Source organism: Lepidochelys kempii, chromosome 23, assembly GCF_965140265.1.
Source record: "Lepidochelys kempii isolate rLepKem1 chromosome 23, rLepKem1.hap2, whole genome shotgun sequence".
NCBI classification, from domain to species: Eukaryota; Metazoa; Chordata; order Testudines; family Cheloniidae; genus Lepidochelys; species Lepidochelys kempii.
This window is the reverse complement of record NC_133278.1, coordinates 497,742-517,028: the sequence shown is the minus strand read 5'-3', so window position 1 is coordinate 517,028 and position 19,287 is coordinate 497,742.

Genomic DNA, 19,287 nt, shown 5'->3' with positions numbered 1-19,287 from the left:
ACAGGATACAGAGGGACCTAGACAAATTAGAGGATTGCGCCAAAGGAAATCTGATGCGGTTCAACAAATGCAGAGTCCTGCAGTTAGGATGGAAGAATCCCATGCACCGCTACAGACTAGGGACCGAATGGCTCGGCAGCAGTTCTGCAGAAAAGGACCTAGGGGTGACAGTGGACGAGAAGCTGGATATGAGTCAACAATAGGCCCTTGTTGCCAAGAAGGCTAACGGCATTTTGGGCTGTATAAGTAGGGGCATTGCCAGCAGATTGAGGGATGTGATGTTCCCCTCTATTCAACATTGGTGAGGCCTCATAGAATCATAGAATTACAGAGTTGGAAGGGATCTCAGGAGGCCATCTAGTCCAACCCCCTGCACAGAGCAGGACCAATCCCAACCAAATCATCCCAGCCAGGGCTTTGTCAAGCCTGACCAGAAAATTCTAAGGAAGGGGATTCCACCACCTCCCTAGGTAACGCATTCCAGTGTTTTACCACCCTCCTAGTTAAAAAGTTTTTCCTAATATCCAACCTAAATCTCCCCCACTGCAACTTGAGACCATTATTCCTTGTTCTGTCATCTGCTACCACTGAGAACAGCCTAGATCCATCCTCTTTGGAACCCCCTTTCAGGTAGTTGAAAGCAGCTATCAAATCCCCCCTCATTCTTCTCTTCCGTAGACTAAACAATCCCAGTTCCCTCAGCCTCTCCTCATAAGTCGTGTTCCAGACCCCTAATCATTTTGGAGTCATCTGGAGTAGCGTGTCCAGTTTTGGGCCCCACACTACAAGAAGGATGTGGAAAAATTGGAAAACGTCCAGCGGAGGGCAACAAAAATGATTAGGGGACTGGAACACGTGACTTACGAGGAGAGGCTGAGGGAACTGGGATTGTTTAGTCTGCGGAAGAGAAGAATGAGGGGGGATTTGATAGCTGCTTTCAACTACCTGAAAGGGGGTTCCAAAGAGGATGGATCTAGGCTGTTCTCAGTGGTAGCAGATGACAGAACAAGGAATAATGGTCTCAAGTTGCAGTGGGGGAGGTTTAGGTTGGATATTAGGAAAAACTTTTTAACTAGGAGGGTGGTGAAACACTGGAATGCGTTACCTAGGGAGGTGGTGCAATCTCCTTCCCTCGAGGTTTTTAAGTTCAGGAGTGACAAAGCCCTGGCTGGGATGATTTAGTTGGGGATTGGTCCTGCTTTGAGCAGGGGGTTGGACTAGATGACCTCCTGAGGTCCCTTCCAACCCTGATATTCTATGATTCTGTGACTCTGGGCTAAGAGTCAGGAGTCCTTAGTTCTATTCCCATGTCAGCCATTCATCTGCTGTGAAAGTCACTTCCCCTCTCTGGATGTATTTCCCCTCCCACTATATATCATTTAGCCAGCAGGATTGTCTGGCTGTGTAGACTCCCTCCTTAGGTCCTACGCTACCAGCACTCCCAGCTATTTTCGAGACAGCACTGACTTCCTGAGGAAACTACAATCCATTGGTGATCTTCCTGAAAACACCATCCTGGCCACTATGGATGTAGAAGCCCTCTACACCAACATTCCACACAAAGATGGACTACAAGCCTTCAGGAACAGTATCTCCGATAATGTCACAGCAAACCTGGCGGCTGAATTTTGTGACTTTGTCCTCACCCATAACTATTTCACATTTGGGGACAATGTATACCTTCAAATCAGCGGCCCTGCTATGGGTACCTGCATGGCCCCACAGTATGCCAACGTTTTTATGGCTGACTTAGAACAACGCTTCCCCAGCTCTCGTCCCCTAATGCCCCTACTCTACTTGCGCTAGATTGATGACATCTTCATCATCTGGACCCATGGAAAAGCAGCCCTTGAGGAATTCCACCACGATTTCAACAATTTCCATCCCATCATCAACCTCAACCTGGACCCGTCCAGACAAGAGATCCACTTCCTGGACACTACGATGCTAATAAGCGATGGTCACATAAACACCACCCTATACCGGAAACCTACTGACCGCTATTCCTACCTACATGCCTCCAGCTTTCATCCAGACCACACCACACAATCCATTGTCTACAGCCAAGCTCTATGATACAACCGCATTTGCTCCAACCCCTCAGACAGAGGCAAACACCTACAAGATCTCTATCGAGTGTTCTTACAACTAAAATACCCACCTGCTGAAGTGAAGAAACAGGAACCTATCCTTGCAAAAAAGCCCTTTGCCAACTCTGTCCACATATCTATTCAAGGGACACCATCATAGGAACTAATCACATCAGCCACACTGTAAGAGGCTCGTTCACCTGCACATCTACCAATGTGATATATGCCATCATATGCCAGCAATGCCCCTCTGCCATGTACATTGGCTAAACTGGACAGTCTCTACGTAAAAGAATAAATGGACACAAATCAGACGTCAAGAATTATAACATTCAAAAACCAATGGGAGAACATTTCAATCTCTCTGGTCACTCGATTACAGACCTAACAGTGGCAATATTACAGGAAAGAAAACTTCAAAACAGACTCCAACGAGAGACTGCTGAATTGGAATTAATTTACGAACTGGACACTATTAAATTAGGCTTGAATAAAGACTGGGAGTGGATGGGTCATTACACAAAGTAAAACTATTCCCCCATGTTTATTCCCCCCCACCACCACTATTCCTCAGACGTTCTTGTCAACTGCTGGAAATGGCCCACCTTGATTATCACTACAAAAGCCCCCCCCCCCCCTCCCGCTGGTAATAGCTCACCTTACCTGATCACTCTCATTACAGTGTGTATGGTAACACCCATTGTTTCATGTTCTCTGTGTATATAAATCTGCCCACTGTATTTTCCACTGCATGCATCCGATGAAGTGAGCTGTAGCTCACAAAAGCTTATGCTCAAATAAATTTGCTAGTCTCTAAGGTGCCACAAGTCCTCCTTTTCTTTTTACCATTTATCTTGTGTCTGTTTCGATTGTAAGCTCTTTGGGGTGGTGGGGGGCTGTCTCTTAAACTGTGTTTGTATAGTACATTAGTTCACTGGGGTCCTGATCTCACCTGGGCTTTCAGGAGCTCTCGTCTGAGACCTAGCCCTGCTCCCACTGGAGCCAATGAAAATTTTGCTGCTGGGAATCCAGTCTGTTCTCTGAGAAAACCCTTGAAGACAGAAAACTCTGCTAAGAAAGAGCGAATCCTCAGTGCCGTGCAGAAACCCAAAGAGGGAGATCACGGACTATTGCACGTGTATGGGAAACGTAGAAAGGAAGCCATGTCCAGTGGGTAGGGCACTGAACTGGGATGAGGGAAATGGGGGTTCAATGCTTAGTTCTGCCAGTGACCTTGGCAAGTCGCTTCCCCTGCCTGTGCCCATGTCCCCTTCCACCCCACTTCAACTAAATAAAACTGAAAGCTCTGTGGGATAGTGACTGTCTCTCACTCTGTGACTCTGCAGCACCTGGCCCAATTGGGGCCCTCCTCCGATCAGGCCCTGTGCAGCGCCCGGCCCAATTCCCCCTCGGATCTCAGTCAGGGCCTCTATCTGCTACTGCAACACACACAATAAAAATTAGGTTTCAGAGTAGCAGCCGTGAAGTGAGCTGTAGCTCATGAAAGCTTATGCTCAAATAAATTGGTTAGTCTTTAAGGTGCCACTAGTATTCCTTTTCTTTTTAATAAAAATTAGTTTCTTCCTACTCCTCCATCAATTCAAGACCAGCTCAAACCCTGAATCATCAAGGTTCAGAGCTATGGACTTGGGGGGCTCTCACCCACTGGACACAGCCACTAAGCGCCCACGTCTAATATTCGCTCTCTGTTTCTTTAGTGACGGATTTTCTAGAACATATTAATGCATCTTTGCAGGGTGGAAGACTGTGTAGGTTTATAGCAATATCCTCATTGATTTTCCCCAGAGAGGGGGCTGACAGGGAGCACTCCAGTGATGGATCTGCCCACTTCAGTGGAATCACCACCACCAGACCTATTATGCTCTTTGTTATTCCACAGTTTGAATGATTTGACCAATTCACACGGGAAGGAAACAAATAGCATAAAGACTGAGGTTTCAATTTCACCTCCAGGAGGGCTGGGAATGGCTGGTAGGCTGTCACTGCCCTTGAGAGTGAATGGGGTTCCCTCACCACAAATGCTGCCCATTTGTATGTATAGTAGGGAGGGGCAAAGATCACTTAAGAGGCAGTCAGGAGAGGCAATTGGCGAAATTCCTCCAGTGGAGGAGGGGCAGACAGAGGACAAGGGCTGCCGGGAAGCAGCAGACACATGAGTGTTCTAAATGGCAGGAGGGAAAGGGAAAAGGGAGCCATAAAGTGATCCAAGAGAGACTTTGGGGGGAATTCAGGACTTGGGGCTGGAGCAGTTCCTAGGCCTTTCGCTGGCCCCCTGACCAGGGAGGAATTTGATGCTGTGGCACCTGGCTGCATTTTGCACAGCTTACAAATGGGGCCATATAAAATGCCAAATTCCCGCTGAAGACCTGGGAGCTTCTGAGGCAGGGAGAAGAGAGAGCCAGAACCAGCCACCCAAGCACCCAGGCTGGCACAGCTCACATTCAGCTGAAGGCATTAATGGCGAGAGACAGCTCAAAAGCCTCTCTTTACAAGGGCCAGGTTCACAATGAGCCCAACGCTCCCTGCCCCTTGGACTGTTATTTACACCAGTGCCTACTGGGGGGGAAATGCTGCTGAATCCGAATGGCAACATTGTGTCCTGGTGACAATGACTGCATGAGGTGCAGCGCACTGGAGAATAAGGCCCATTGCTCCTAAAGGACTATTTAGGAGGAGCTGAGGCACCATGTGAAATATTTAGCTCCTGCAGCTGGAGCATGAAAATAACCCTATGGCCTTATTTCCCTCCTACTGCTTGGAACAGGGCATCAAGGAGAAAGGGCTGTGTCCAATTTTCCCACCAAGGGACCTACCTCAAGTGAATTAGAGACAGCCAGGTATTAGGGTCTCTCCAATTTACATTTATACAAGCCCGGTAGGATTTTACGTTTTAGGAGCATTAGCCTTGATCTACAATTGCTTCCCACGACTCATGTGTCTTTGAAGGGACTCCAGGGGCTCCCGCAATGTCTTTAATGAGCCCATTTTGCTGGCTGACTAGAAGGAAGGTTCAGAGTCCAGAGTCCTGTAATTACATGAAAGCCAAGCTGGTCCCATCTGTCCTGCAGCCTCCCAGGTCTCCGGATTTTAGATTTCTTTAGTTAAAAGAGAGAGAGATTTAAGATAAAATTATTCTTTTGTGCTTCCTGAGCTCTCTCCGCACAATGAAGCATCCCCATTGTGCTGTCTTGGGCTGAAGACTGTGCTGTCTTGATTGCTTTCAAACAATGGCAAGAAGGAAAAATATATTTCTCTCCCTCGGTTCCCTTTCTCTTGAGCTGTCTTCAGCTCCCTCATCACCCCTTTTTATACCACCTGGGACGAGTAGAGGTCACTCAATTAATCCAGGCTTCAGCCTCCAACAAAATGTACCTAGTATTTATTGACCATTCTTCGTCACGTTTGCAAAGAAAACTATGAAATCCAGTGACTGTAGGATTATTTTGTAAAGGTTTCAGAGTAACAGCCGTGTTAGTCTGTATTCGCAAAAAGAAAAGGAGTACTTGTGGCACCTTAGAGACTAACCAATTTATTAGAGCTCACGAAAGCTTATGCTCTAATAAATTGGTTAGTCTCTAAGGTGCCACAAGTACTCCTTTTCTTTTTGTACAGGTTGTGGCAGTACAAGAGAGTCCTATATGGGTTGGCTGTGTAGCCCTATATGGTTCCATGGAGTTACAGCATATCCCGAGGACAATGCATCTCCCTTAACACAGTGGTTCTCAACCAGGGGTATGCGTCCCCCGGGGGGGGTATACAGAGGTCTTCCGGGGGGTACATAAACTCATCTAGGTATTTTACAACAGGCTACATAAAAAACCCTAGCAAAGTCAATACAAACTAAAATTTCATACAAACAACGACCTATTTATACTGCTCTGTATACGATCCACCAAAATGTAAGTGAAATATTTATATTCCAGTTGATTTATTTTATAATTGTATGGTAACTGAGAAAGTCAGCAATTTTTCAGCAATAGTGCGCAGTGACACTTTTGTATTTTTATGTCTGATTTTGTAAGCAAGTAGTTTTTAAGTGAGGTGAAATGTGGGGTACGCAAGACAAATCAGACTCCTGAAAGGATGCAGTAGTCTGGAAAGGTTGAGAGTCACTGCTGTAACATACTCAGAGAGCCTCTGTGCAGCCCTGCTCTTTTTACTCCCTTTCATTACAGGACCCATACTCAGAGCTTCTGGGGTTTTCGGCCTCTCTCTTTGCCCTCTGGGAATTGATCTCTCCATCCCATTTACTCGAATACGCATAACAACAACAGCAGCAATAACATCACTGCCTGAAGCTGCATCTGAAGACAGGGCCCTATTCCACTAAACCCTGGGCAAATATAGGGACCCAGTTGCTGCCCCCGGAGAGCTGGCAGTGTAAACAGACAAGGGATGGGAAGGGAAGACAGAGTCACAGATAAGGGAAATGACTTGCCAAAACTCATGCAGCAGGGAACAGAACCCAGGTGTCCTGACTCACTACACCAACCTCTCCCATGGACCACAGCCCAAGCTACAGGACAGTGGGGTGGGAGGAGGTATTGGTTCATATTCTCTGTGTATATATAAAGTCTGCTGCAGTTTCCACGATATGCATCTGATGAAGTGAGCTGTAGCTCACGAAAGCTTATGCTCTAATAAATTGGTTAGTCTCTAAGGTGCCACAAGTACTCCTTTTCTTATAGCTAGAATAGAATCCAGGCTGGCCAGCTCCCAGAACAGCACTCTGAAGGCCAGACCACACTCTCCTGCCTGCTGCTAGCTCCCTGTGGGAAGTCTGGGTCTTTAGGCCCCTACGTGACACATCCAAAGTGCATCACCTCCTCATAGGAGGGTCTGGCATATTCAAAAGCAGGCCAGAGTGACTTTTCAGCTGCGGGACCAATACTATTCTCCTCTTTCATATTGACAGACATGGCAGGTCAGTTTCAAGTAGTGCTGTCAATTAATCACAGTTAACTCACGCGATTAAAACTGCGATTAATTGTGATTAATTTTTTTAGACACAAATTTTTTGAGTTAATCGCACTGCTAAACAATAGAATATCAATGGAAATTTATTAAATATTTTGGATGTTTTTCTATATTTTCAGATATACTGATTTCAATTGCAACACAGGATACAAAGTGTACAGTGCTCACTTTATATTATTTTTATTACAAATACTGTCATTGTAAAAGTGATAAACAAAAATAGTATTTTTCAATTCACCTCATAAGTATTGTAGTGCAATCTCTCTATCGTGAAAGTGCAATTTAGAAACGTAGATTTTTTTTGTTACATAACTACACTCAAAAACAAAACAATGTAAAACTTCAGAGCCCACAAGTCCACTCAGGCCTCCTTCTTGTTCAGCCAATCGCTAAGACAGACAAGTTTGTTTACATTTGCAGGAGATAATGCTGCCTGCTTCTTATTTACAATGTCACCTCAAAGTGAGAACAAGCGTTCACATGGCAATTTTGTAGCAGGCATTGCAAGGTATTTACATGCCAGATATGCTAAACATTCGTATGCCCCTTCATGCTTCAACCACCAGAGGACATGCTTCTATGCTGACGACGCTCGTTAAAAAAATAATGCGTTAATGAAATCTGTGAATGAACTCCTTGGGAGAGACTTGTATGTCTCCTGCTCTGCGTTACTCACATTGTGCCATACATTTCATGTTATAGCAGTCTCAGATGATGACGCAGCACGATCGTTTCAAGAACGCTTTCACTGCAGATTTGACAAAATGCAAAGAAGGTACCAATGTGAGATTTCTAAAGATAGCTACAGCACTCCTCCCAAGGTTTAAGAATCTGAAGTGCCTTCCAAAATCTGAGAGGGACGAGGTGTGGTGCATGCTTTCAGAAGTCTTAAAAGAGCAACACACTGATGTGGAAACTACGAACCCAAACCACAGGGGAAAAAAAATATATCAACCTTTTGCTGGTGGCATCTGACTCGCATGTTCATTTTCATCATCTGTCAGTCCGCTCTGCTTTGGATTGTTGTCGAGCAGAACCAAATCATCAGCATGGACGCACGTCCTTTGGAATGGTGGTTGAAGCATGAAGGGACATGTGAATATTTGGTGCATCTGGCATGTAAATATCTTGCAACATCAGCTACAACAATGCTTGTCAACGCCTGTTCTCACTTTCAGGTGACAATGTAAACAAGAAACGGGTAGCATTATCTCACGTAAATAGAAACAAACGTGTTTGTCTGAGCGATTGGTTGAACAAGAAGTAGGACTGAGTGGACTTGTAGGCTCTGAAGTTCCACATTGTTTTGTTTTTTAATGCAGTTATTTGTGTCCATAATTCTACATTTGTAAGTTCAACTTTCATGACAAAGACTGCACTATGCTACTTGTATTAGGTGAATTGAAAAATACAATTTATATTGTTTTTACAGCACAAATATTTGTAATAAAAATATAAAGTGAGCACTGTACCCCTTGTATTCTGTTGTAATTGAAATATATATGAAAGTGTAGAAAACATCCAAAAATATTTAAATAAATGGTATTCTATTTTTTAATTGCGCGATTAATTGCTATTAATTTTTTAAATCGCTTAACAGCCCTAGTTTCAAGACAAAAAACATCAGAACTTGGGCCTGGCTAGGTCTCCATTGCCATGCCCCCAGTGCAGCTCTCTGCACCTGTGAAAAGCAGGCTGCTACTCTTAATTTGCATACCTACTTTGCACAGGTGCAAATGACGACTGCAAATGACAAGGTACAGGGAAAGGAAGGTACCGGCCTGCTGACTCTAAGGGTATGTCTATACTACCCACCGGAATGGCGGGCAGCGATCGATCCAGTGGGGGTTGATTTATCGCGTCTAGTCTAGACACGATAAATCGACCCCCAAGTGCTCTCCCGTTGACTCCTGTACTCCACGGCGAGGTACAGGCAGAATCGACGGGGGAGCGGCAGCCGTCGACTCACCACAGTGAAGACACCGCAGTGAGTAGGTCTAACTATGTCAGCTTCAGCTACGTTATTCACATAGCTGAAGTTGAGTAACTTAGATTGATCCCCCCACCCCCCACTAGTGTAGACCAGGCCTAAGACCCCTTTTATCTCTGGCAAATGTTTCCAGCTGACACCCACAGACTAACCAGTAGAGGGCAGCGTCTACCTGAACTTGCACTGGACAGTCATACTGTATATGCACATTAAGTATGTGCAAATTCCCTTTAAAAAAACCCCTAAAAACTAGATTTTTAAGGAAAGGCGCATATTGTTTGGGCAAGGGGAGAAAATTGTGCATTGCAAACATTGTAGGGGAAAGTCGCAAGGTCTGTAGCACAACACAGTGTGGCCACAAACAACTGCAACACCTCTGCACACAAGAGGCAATTCCCCCTCCCTGACCTCTGATCAACCTGTAATTAATCGTGGCATTGAGTCCCACCTGATGGGGAATTCATTGCTAGTCCCCATCCTTATACGCAGTTCCCATCCAGAATCATTTGCTTTCTCAGCCAATCACTGGGTGAAACATTCCAGCTACCATAGCCATTCCCTCTGCTGAGAGTAACTGCATGTGTCCTGATTTGCATCATATACTGTATTCATTTCCCTCTTGTGCCTCTAGGACACGAGGCTGTTAATTTTTCTAGCAAGAACCAGCCTACGTACAACTACAGAGTTACACAAATAATAGTCAGGAGAACATAGAAACAACAAGTGATTGTCATTTGAATTAGAGCAGCACCAGGGTACATTGGGGCCTTGTTGTGCCAGGGGCTGCATGGACACAGAATGAGAGAGAGTCCCTGCCAGAAAGAGCTGCCAGTCTAACTAGTCAGGACAGACAAAGGAAACGTTATTATCCCCATTTCGGGGACCCGTCACTTTTAAGACCAGAAGGGACATTAGCTCACCTAGCCTGGCCTCCCATATAATCCATACGGGTCACGATGAATGACCCAGAGAGATGAAGTGACTTGTCCAAGGTCACACAGGGAGTCTGGGGCAGAGCCGGGAATTGAACCCACATCTCCTGAGGTCAATGTCTTACCCACAACCCCTCTCCCTCACATCCTTAGAGCTTCCAGTCCATGAGTCGTCTCTCTCCGTTCAGGAACACGGAACACGAGGCACTGTGACAAAATATTATTCTGTCTCTTGGGGCAAAGGGAACATTTATAATGTTTATGCTGCAGACTCAGAGTTCGGTAAAGACACGATTTGGTACCAGGTGTGATTAAAGTCACAGAACAAACAGTTCCTCATGAGCTGCTGCAGAGGTGTGCTTTGCTCAAATACTTGTGCTGCAGGGACCCTTCCCTAGTGTAACAGAAAGTCCAGTGCCCGTACATCTGGTCAACACCCCTGACTCTTGGCCCCATGATTCTTGTAATAAGCAGCACCTCCCAGGGCTTCTACCTAGAGGTCCAGTCCCTCCCGCTGTAGCTGGGTCTGTCACAGGAGCTTGCTCCAATCCTGTATCTTCCAAGTGTCTTCCCCCCACCCCAGACTTCCTCCTCTCCCTGTTCCCCACAGGTTACCTACTACCAAGAGTTCTTCTCTCTCTTCCTGCAGCCCCTCAAACTTCAGTCTGAAACCCGCTCAGGCTTTACCATCACTTCCTCATGGGCTTCATCCTGTTAACCCATGGTTAACCATCCCAGTCGGCAAGTTCACAAACCATATTGCTAAATGGGGGCTGACCCTGGGCAAAGGGACCCTGCTATGGAAGATGTGAACCTCTGCTGTCGGGAACTGGTACTGAATTCAGCAAAATGCCGATGGCTAGATCCCCAGCTGGTGTAGGGACCTGTGCCACATTATACCTGCTTGAGGCTCTGGCCCTACCAATACTGGGAATGCACTGAGCACAATATCCACTAAGTGGTCAGAGCCCCTACTAGGCTAGGGTGATGCAAACAACTGAGTCTAGTCAAACCAGAAATGGACACGTCATAGAGAAATTAACCTGTCCCCTTTTCTCTCTCCCCCCTGCCAGCAGCAGCCAGTTACAATGGGCCCAGGGAGAGTAAATATACCCCTCAGTAAAATCTACAGAGGACAAAGCTTTGTCTGACCATTGTCTGCAGTGTTTGGATCTCATTATCCATCATCTGAGATTCTAAGCATCTAACTCATTTTCCTTTAATTCCCAGATTTATAAGAACCATCTGCATCCAGCAGATTATTTTTCATTATGCATCATTAGTTCCGGTATTTACAGAAGAGGCAAAATGACAATGAGGATCATAGCTTTAAAAACATCCAAATCTTTTACAGGGGGAGAATGCTCTGTTTGCTCCAGGGATATTGCAATAATTGAAATGTGACAGGTCTGGAAACAGGAATTAAAATTCTACATGGAGAGAGTATGCAGGAATCGCCAAACGGGATCAACTCATCTGGCCCACTCTCCTTTGGCCAGCTGCTCACGTGGAAAGTGGAAGAACCCTTACTTGGGGCAGCTACAGGATAAAGCTTTTTCCTAGTTCCCATTAGCGAGTGGTTGGCTGGTATAGCAATAAATCTCCATCTCTTCCTCAGTGTAGCGCCAAGAGGTTGGCTGAGACCGTGCTCGGCACAGCTCCTACCTGCAGCCAGAGATGGTTCCTGCCCCTCAGACCATACTGACAAAGAAGGCAACATTACACCCCCACTCCATGTTACAGATGGGGAACTGAAGCACAGGGAGATCACATGGCTTGCCCAGGGTCACATACTGAGGAGCCGGGGATTTGACCCAGATCTCCGGAGTTCCATGCAATTCTTTAAACGCACCATCATCCTTGTCTTCCTCTGTGGTCCCTGCCTCCTGGACCCATCTCCTTTGGCAGTGATCTATGCAAAAGTCTTAAACTACATCTCCTTGCTGGGCTTCTAACTCCCCCAAGGCTTGTCTACACAGAGACGTACACTGGTTTAACTAAAGGGGAGAATTTCAACCAAATGAGTTCAGCTGGTGCAAATCTCCATGTGGACACTGATTTCAGTTCTGGCTTAGTTTAATAATAAATAACAACAATATCATCTAGCTTTTATACAGCACTTTTCACCAATAGATATTGAAGCATTTTACAAAGGTGGTAAGCATGATTATCCCCATTTTACAGTTTGTGCCTCAGTTTCCTTGAGCGAGGAAGTGATTTCCTCAAGGACGCCCAGCAGGCTAGTGGCTGAGCGGGGAATAGAAGTCAGGTCTCCTGAGTCCCAGCCCAGTGCTCTATAGCCACTGAACAACAGCTTCCCAAGTTAATTAGGAACAGGTTGAAGCTAAACCAAAATAAGCCACCCTTAACCGATACTCCCAGCCTTTCTAGGGGCGGGTCTCTGGCTGGTGTTACACAGGAGGTCAGATTGCTCCCTTCAGGCCTGAAAAATCACTGGAAACGGTTGTAGATGTGTCCAGATGAGTGTTTGCACTAGCTTAACTGTGACAGTGTACGTGTGTAGACAAGGCCTCAGAGTCCATCCTCTCCTCTACACCTGGAGGTGCTAAAAGAAGGGTCTATTCCTGCCAGGGCGTTCTGGTCAGCGCCTCACAATGGCACCCCAGGGAAAGGAGAGAAGTGCGGAGTTCCATGCTGCAGGTGAAGCAGTTTCTGCTGGGAAGGGGCTGGGAGCACCTGTAAGAGTTAAATGCCTCTTAGAAGTTTCTAACCCCCTGTCCCACTGACGAGCTGCTTCCACGTATGCTGTAAATTGGCCTCTGCCCAGCTCCACTCATTAAGCAACAGCTACCGTTGCCATAAATCAAGGGGCTGACAGCTTGTTTAATGCAGGACCTGGGCTATGCTTCGTGGGCATGTTCCCAGAATAGCATCAGTTCCAAGGTACTGTGCAGGCTGCTTGCTGAGATTCCGTGTCACGGGGAGATGCTGGAGTCTTGGCCTTATAAGACACCCAGGGCAGCTTTCTATACAAATGTCAAAGCAAAACTCCACTCAAACCCTCCAGACATCGCACAGCCACAAGCTGCACCTGGCTTTAATGCAAAGCCCCAAACTGGCCTCCTGGTTTATAAAAAAAGCCCAATGATTGGGTTCTCCCACTGGCCTGCACCTTCTAAAGTCATCTGCCCCCGTGCAAAATGCTGCTCTTTGGACCTAGGAGCACTCTGCACCGGTGCAAATGGCATGCACGAAGCAATGGTCAATCAGACCCCATGCGCGGATGAGACAATGGTGCAGGGAGGCAGGAGGAACTGGGAAACCTTTAGGGGAAGGAGTGGCCTATAAAGGAGTGATGCCCTATAGCACAAAGGGGAGGACACATGACATTAATGAGGAGGCCAAGAGATTTGGTTCCTCACTGGGGGCATGACGTTTCCAACTCCATGTCCTGAGAGAATGGATCACGAGTGCGTCCTCTCACCTGCCATTGCACTGGGAGCTCTCAGGTACAGCAGGGGGATACAAGGAGGAAGCATGGGCTTATGGATAAAGACCTGGGCTTGGGACTCACAGATTCTTGGCTCCACTCCCTCCTCAGCCACAGCTGCATGGCATGAAAGGGCAAGTGACGAAGGCCAGTGGCTCTCAACCAGGGGTCTGGAGCCCACTGTGGGGGTCACAAGCAGATTTCAGGGGAGCATTAGACTTGCTGGGGCCCAGGGCAGAAAGCCAAAGCCCCACCGCCTGGGCCTGAAGCCGAAGCCTGAGCAACTTAGCTTCACAGGGCCGCCTGTGGCGTGGGGCTCGGGGCAACTGCCCAGCTTGCTACCCCCCAACTTTGACCCTGGCTTTTATACGCAGAGAAACAGTTGTTGGGGCACAGATGGGCCGTGGAATTTTTATGGCAAGTTGGGGGGGTGGAGGCGCCTCAGAAAAAAAAAGGGTTGAGAACCCCTGATGTAGGCCATGATTGTCCAAAGTGACTAAGGGTTTTGGGTGCCCAACATGGACACACCGTACAGGAGGCCTGATCTTCAGAGGGCAGGTGCAGAGTCCTTGAAGATGCTTCACGCTGGGTCCCCAAAATCATGTTGCTGGATGATCTTGCCCTTAGTCTCTGAGCCTCTGTTCTCAGGCTGTAAAACGGGGTTAGCAACACTTCCTTTGTCTGCCTTGTCCATTCAGACTGCAAGCTTCCGGGGGTCAAGGGGCTGCTGTAGCACAAATACAACAAACATTTGATACAGCACCGCAAAGTTTCTGGGGTCACTTGGGAGCGATTTGTGGGTGTTGTTTAATGCCAGATAAACAGCTATGTTCCCCCTGCAATGTTCAACACTTGCTGAGAAAGAACACACAACATAAGCCCTTGATGCGGCAAGATTTTCCACACACACTCTTAGCATCTTGCACAGCCTCTCCTACCCCACGCACCTCAGCACACCCATCTCTTGGGGGAGAAGAAAGGCACTCTGTACAGTCAAGCAGCCCTGCGTTTTCTCAGTGCACAGGCAAGCTGTTTGGATGTGCTGATGTATTTGTTTCCAAAAGGTTGCAAGGAATCAAGGATGACTCAAAAGCACCTGGAGCACTGCTGACCTTTGGCATTTTCTGCTTGGTCAGCATTCTTACCCCCAAGAGGCTCCCAGGCTCAGCACACCCCATTCAGACAAGAAAGGATAAAACACCAGAACCGGTGTCTTTTAACTGCTTCTGGAATAAGAACACCCACACATGGAGTTACTCAGGAGTAGCTATTCCAGAATAACTCCCCATGTGGACAAGCCCTCAGTGCCAGCCAGCCGCAGCAAGGCCATTGCCAGGAGGGAAAGCTCTGGTGCCCTGCCCCAACAGAGTGATTTAAATCTGACATGGGTGGTGAGCTATCAGGGAGAAATGGGGTCTTTAGTCTCCATGGCAGGGGGCGGTGGCTGTCTCTTGCACTTGCCTACCCAAAAAGCGAGACTGAACTACTCATTTCTCACAGGTCACTGAAGAGCTCTCACAGAGCAGTGACTTCTGGCCACCACTGACTTGTCCTCAGTGAAGCCACTCCAGCAATCTCCTGAGCCACCTGGTCCCGTTCAAATGAAACATGTCTGCCAATGCCATGCAAGCCCTGTTTGTTAGTCTACAGCAAAGCATCCTGTAGGTTAACAAAGAACAGCGAATGGAGCTGCGGCTAACAAAGAATGATAAAGTTATTACTTGCTTGCACCCTTGTGAAAGGAACACAAATAGAGCAGAAGCGACAGCTCACTCAGGGAATGGAAAATTCACAGGGCAAGGCTTCCTTTTAAGTTTTCAATTTAGAGTTTAATGCCCTCCCCATATACAGGAGCAGCAAATAATTGGCAGCAGTGGGGAATTTGCTTACAGCAACAAACTGCCGTGGGATTTTCCTTTCCTTTCCTTATTAAAAGGGGTGATAGAAAAAGCATCTGAGTCAATCTCAAGCCTGCCTGCACTTGACTCCCTTCACATGTTCAGAGGGGAAAAAAGTTCTGTGAGGAAGTGGGTAATTCTTTGCTCCTGCAGATAGATAACTTACACACACCCCTTGATTCTCCACACTAGTGCAAAATGAGTGTCAATGCTACCAGTTATGATTTGGTAGCATTTACTCCCTCTTCGCAGAGACGTATGTGATGATGCGAGGAGCAGAGCAATGCAATGCAGAATTAGGCCTATGCAATAATTTGGCTCAAAAATGCCTCTCTTCAGAGGTTTTGGCTTTATTGCTACCACTAAGGGTGTTTACGCGGCAGCTGGAGGAGTGCAGCTTACATAGGCTTTAATCTAGCTAGCATGGCTAAAAATAGCAGCGCAGACAGCGGGTTGGCCTGTAGAATCCCACTGGGGATCATGAATACCTACTCACGGGGCTAACCTGCACCATGGTCTGTGCTGCCGTGTGTTCACTGGTATTTTTAATGTACTAGCTACACTGAAGTTAGTACAGGTCTGCCTACCGGAGTTGCAATGACACCTCCAATGGCCATGCAGACATCCCCTAGGAATCCTCTCACAGCAGCTCCAAATGCAGAGTGTGCGTCTTGCTCCAGGACAAGAGGCAGAAATGTATTATTGCGAATTATCTCTAACAAGTTTAGTTTTGTGAGCAGACTGCAGAACTCTTAGATTTATCCATAATTAGCTTCACTGACTTGTGAGTTCCTTCAAAGGAATAGTTTCTGGTTAGCAGCTCATTCAGATGGCGAACATCCCAGTTTGTAACTTTTTTAAACTCACCCACTCAAGGATCAGAAACAACTCACCTGATTGGTGGAGGGATTGCCTGCAAATGTGTTTACTTTCTGCGTATATCTTAATCTCCCGTATTTGGGCTTCTCATGTGCCTTGAAAATTATCAGTCCATTAAAAAATGGCCCATAACTGAATGGCATTATTGACTGACAATGGTTTTATTGATTTGCAGAGGACCTGTCGCTATAGCGCGAAAGAGAACGCTTAAACAAATACTGACGGCTTCTGAACTCCCCATGACACACGGCTACACAGCAGGTCCTGGAACAGCAGCAAGCCTGCACTGTGCTCATTTAGGGCTTGTCACAGCACAGGCTGGGCTAGAACTAGGGGCTGGTGGAAATATGCAAAGCCCAATTCCCAGGGCTCTTCATGTCTCATGTTTCCTTCTGGTGCTTCCCCCACCCACCATGTCCCAGATACTCTTGGAATTAGAGGCTTGCGCGTCCCTGGTTTCTGGCAGCCAGAGGAAGGCCTTCTGCTGTCGAGTCAGAGCCAGCTCCATGCCTGTTTCATGCTGGCTTGTTTATCCTTGCTTGTCTTCCCAGTTCCTGCCTGCCAAAGCCTCTTCCATGTTAATGGCCTTTTCCTTATACTCTCCTCCCTGTAGCAAGGGGCAGCCATCTCATCTCTGGTTATCTGTATGACAGTAGCCGTAAGAGGCCCCAGTCAAGTCCCAGGCCCCCTTGACTGGGGTGCTGCACAGACACATAAAACACAGTAACAGACAGTCCCTGCCAGAAAGTGCTTACAGTCTAAACAGACAAGACAGAAAGAGAGGCACTGGGAGGGGAAGTCACTTAAGCAGGTCAGGGATAGAGCTGGGCCCAGAACCCAGGTGTCCTGACACGCGCTCCTGATGGATCACATTGCTACGCCTCTTCCAATCCTTCACCCTTCCTGAGGTAGGGAGGCTGGGCCATTGGCCGAGTCCCAGGACAGGAACACAGAGAAATGAGTTCAATTCCCAGCTCAGCCACAGACTCCATGTCTAGATTTCTCTGAGCCTCAGTTCCCCAGTAGAATGGCCTGGGTGTAGGTGGCCTGGCCAGGAGCATCCGCGGGGCCCAGGCTGATGGCAGGAATCGAGATGTGTTACCAAGGTGAGGCTGAGCCAGGACAAAGATAGGGGGAAAGGGGGGGAAAGAGCAGGTCTGTAGCAATAGCAAACTGGAGTCTGTTGTTCAGCTGGCTCCTTGGACCTGGAGCCATTTCCTGTAGGCGTGGACCAATCCAGAGGACACAGGACTCTCTTACTGTGGCCCGTTGGGTACTTCCTGCGTGGTCTGACCCTCCAGTAGTTGTCAGGTGCTACTTGGCCCACCAGTGGCAATGTGTAGTGTCGGTCACTCTGTGTCCAGCAACGTTGTGCTCTAGGCCTGTGGATCCTTACACCCATCTGTAGACAAGCATAATAATCTTGTCTATTTAGACTGCAAGCTCTTTGGGGGAGGGAATATGTCTCTTCGTGCGTGTCCAGTCTCTGGCACAATGGAGCCCTGATCTCCGCTGTGGCCTGGAGCAGCTACTATAAAATAATGAACAACCCCTTTAACAAGCGGGGACCGTGGGGCAGAGGAACTGAGGCTTTGTTTTCCAGAGCTGCTGAGGACCCACAACCTCATCTGAAGCCAATGGGATCTGTGGGATCTCAGTAGTTTGGATGCATCAAGACCCCTTGGTGGCTTTTCCTAATGTCAGAGAGAAACTGGGTCAGAACTCAGGAGCTCCTGATTCCCAGTCCTACGTGCAGAACCCTAGGCTGTGGCAAGACCTCAGGATTGTTCACATTCTGAATAAGCCGGATTATTTTAATGCCTGTTTAAAACTTCCGTTTTGATAACCAGCGATGCTGGTTCTTGAAGTCAGCCTTCAGCGGGAGGAGTTCACACCAATTCACAGCTGCAGCAGCATCATGCGCTGTACCAAGCAGCAAAGGAGGAGCGTTGCCCAGAATGCTGCAGGCTGCTGCCTCATCCTCCATTCTGAGCGAGGAGAGGCAGAGAAACATTAATTACAGTAGTGCCTAAGTTTGCTAGCAGTAAGCACCATGCATGCAGGAAAGCAAATTCCCCATGCTTCTCAGCTACTTCAGCACAGCAAATCGGCACTGGGCTGAGGGAGCTGTCCAGCATCATAAGCAGTTCAAGTTCTGAGAAGGGAACTCGATACAGATGCCAAGTGAATGCTGCAGGGAGGGAAACAAACTTTTCTGTCACCTGATTGTTTTCCCCTGCCTGCCAAAGATTCCCGTGAAGATCTCTTTAATAAGCTCTTCTCACTCAGGCGGCAGTCAGGAAGACCTGCCCAGACTACAGCTCTGCTGTTTAGCTATCACTCAGCAAACAAGAGCTCCCCTCAGGTGTGACAAGCCCAGCTCCCCTGCCCTTTTAAAAATCACTTGCACTGCTAGGAGTGCCAGCTGGGCTGTCAGCCTGCAGGCAGAGGGTCTTGGCTTTGGGAGGGTTTACGGCAGCCAAGAGACCTCACCCAATTTGGCTGAGATTTTCAGAAGTGATTAGTGATCTTGAGTGCTCAACTTCAGACCCCTCAGGAGGGAGGAGGGGGCTGATTTTCAGAAGAGGAGTGCTCAGCACTGCCAGCAAACCAGGTGTCTCAAATTGGGCCTTCAAAAACAGATTCACCCCCAAATCACTTGTTGCCTTTGAAAGTTTTGACATATAAATATATTAATAAATAATAAATATACCCCCCCACCACCACAGGAATATAGCGCTGGATGTTCTGCACAGAGCACAAAGACAGAGTTCGCATTCTACGCACCGAACAAGAGACTCCAGATGGAGAGAGACAGACAGACAGACAGGAGAATATAAAGGGAACAAGGAGATCACGTTGCTCAGTTGACAGGCTGTGGGCTCAGCCCACCAGCAGCCTAACTGTGCTCAAGTTTGCTAAAGAACATGGATAGATTGACCCTTTCAGGATGGAGCTACACCCCACCCAAACTCAGCCCAGGAGGAATGTTTGGAAGCCCCAGCTCCCGCACTGGAAACTTCTGCCAAATGCTGTGCAGTGCTAAATG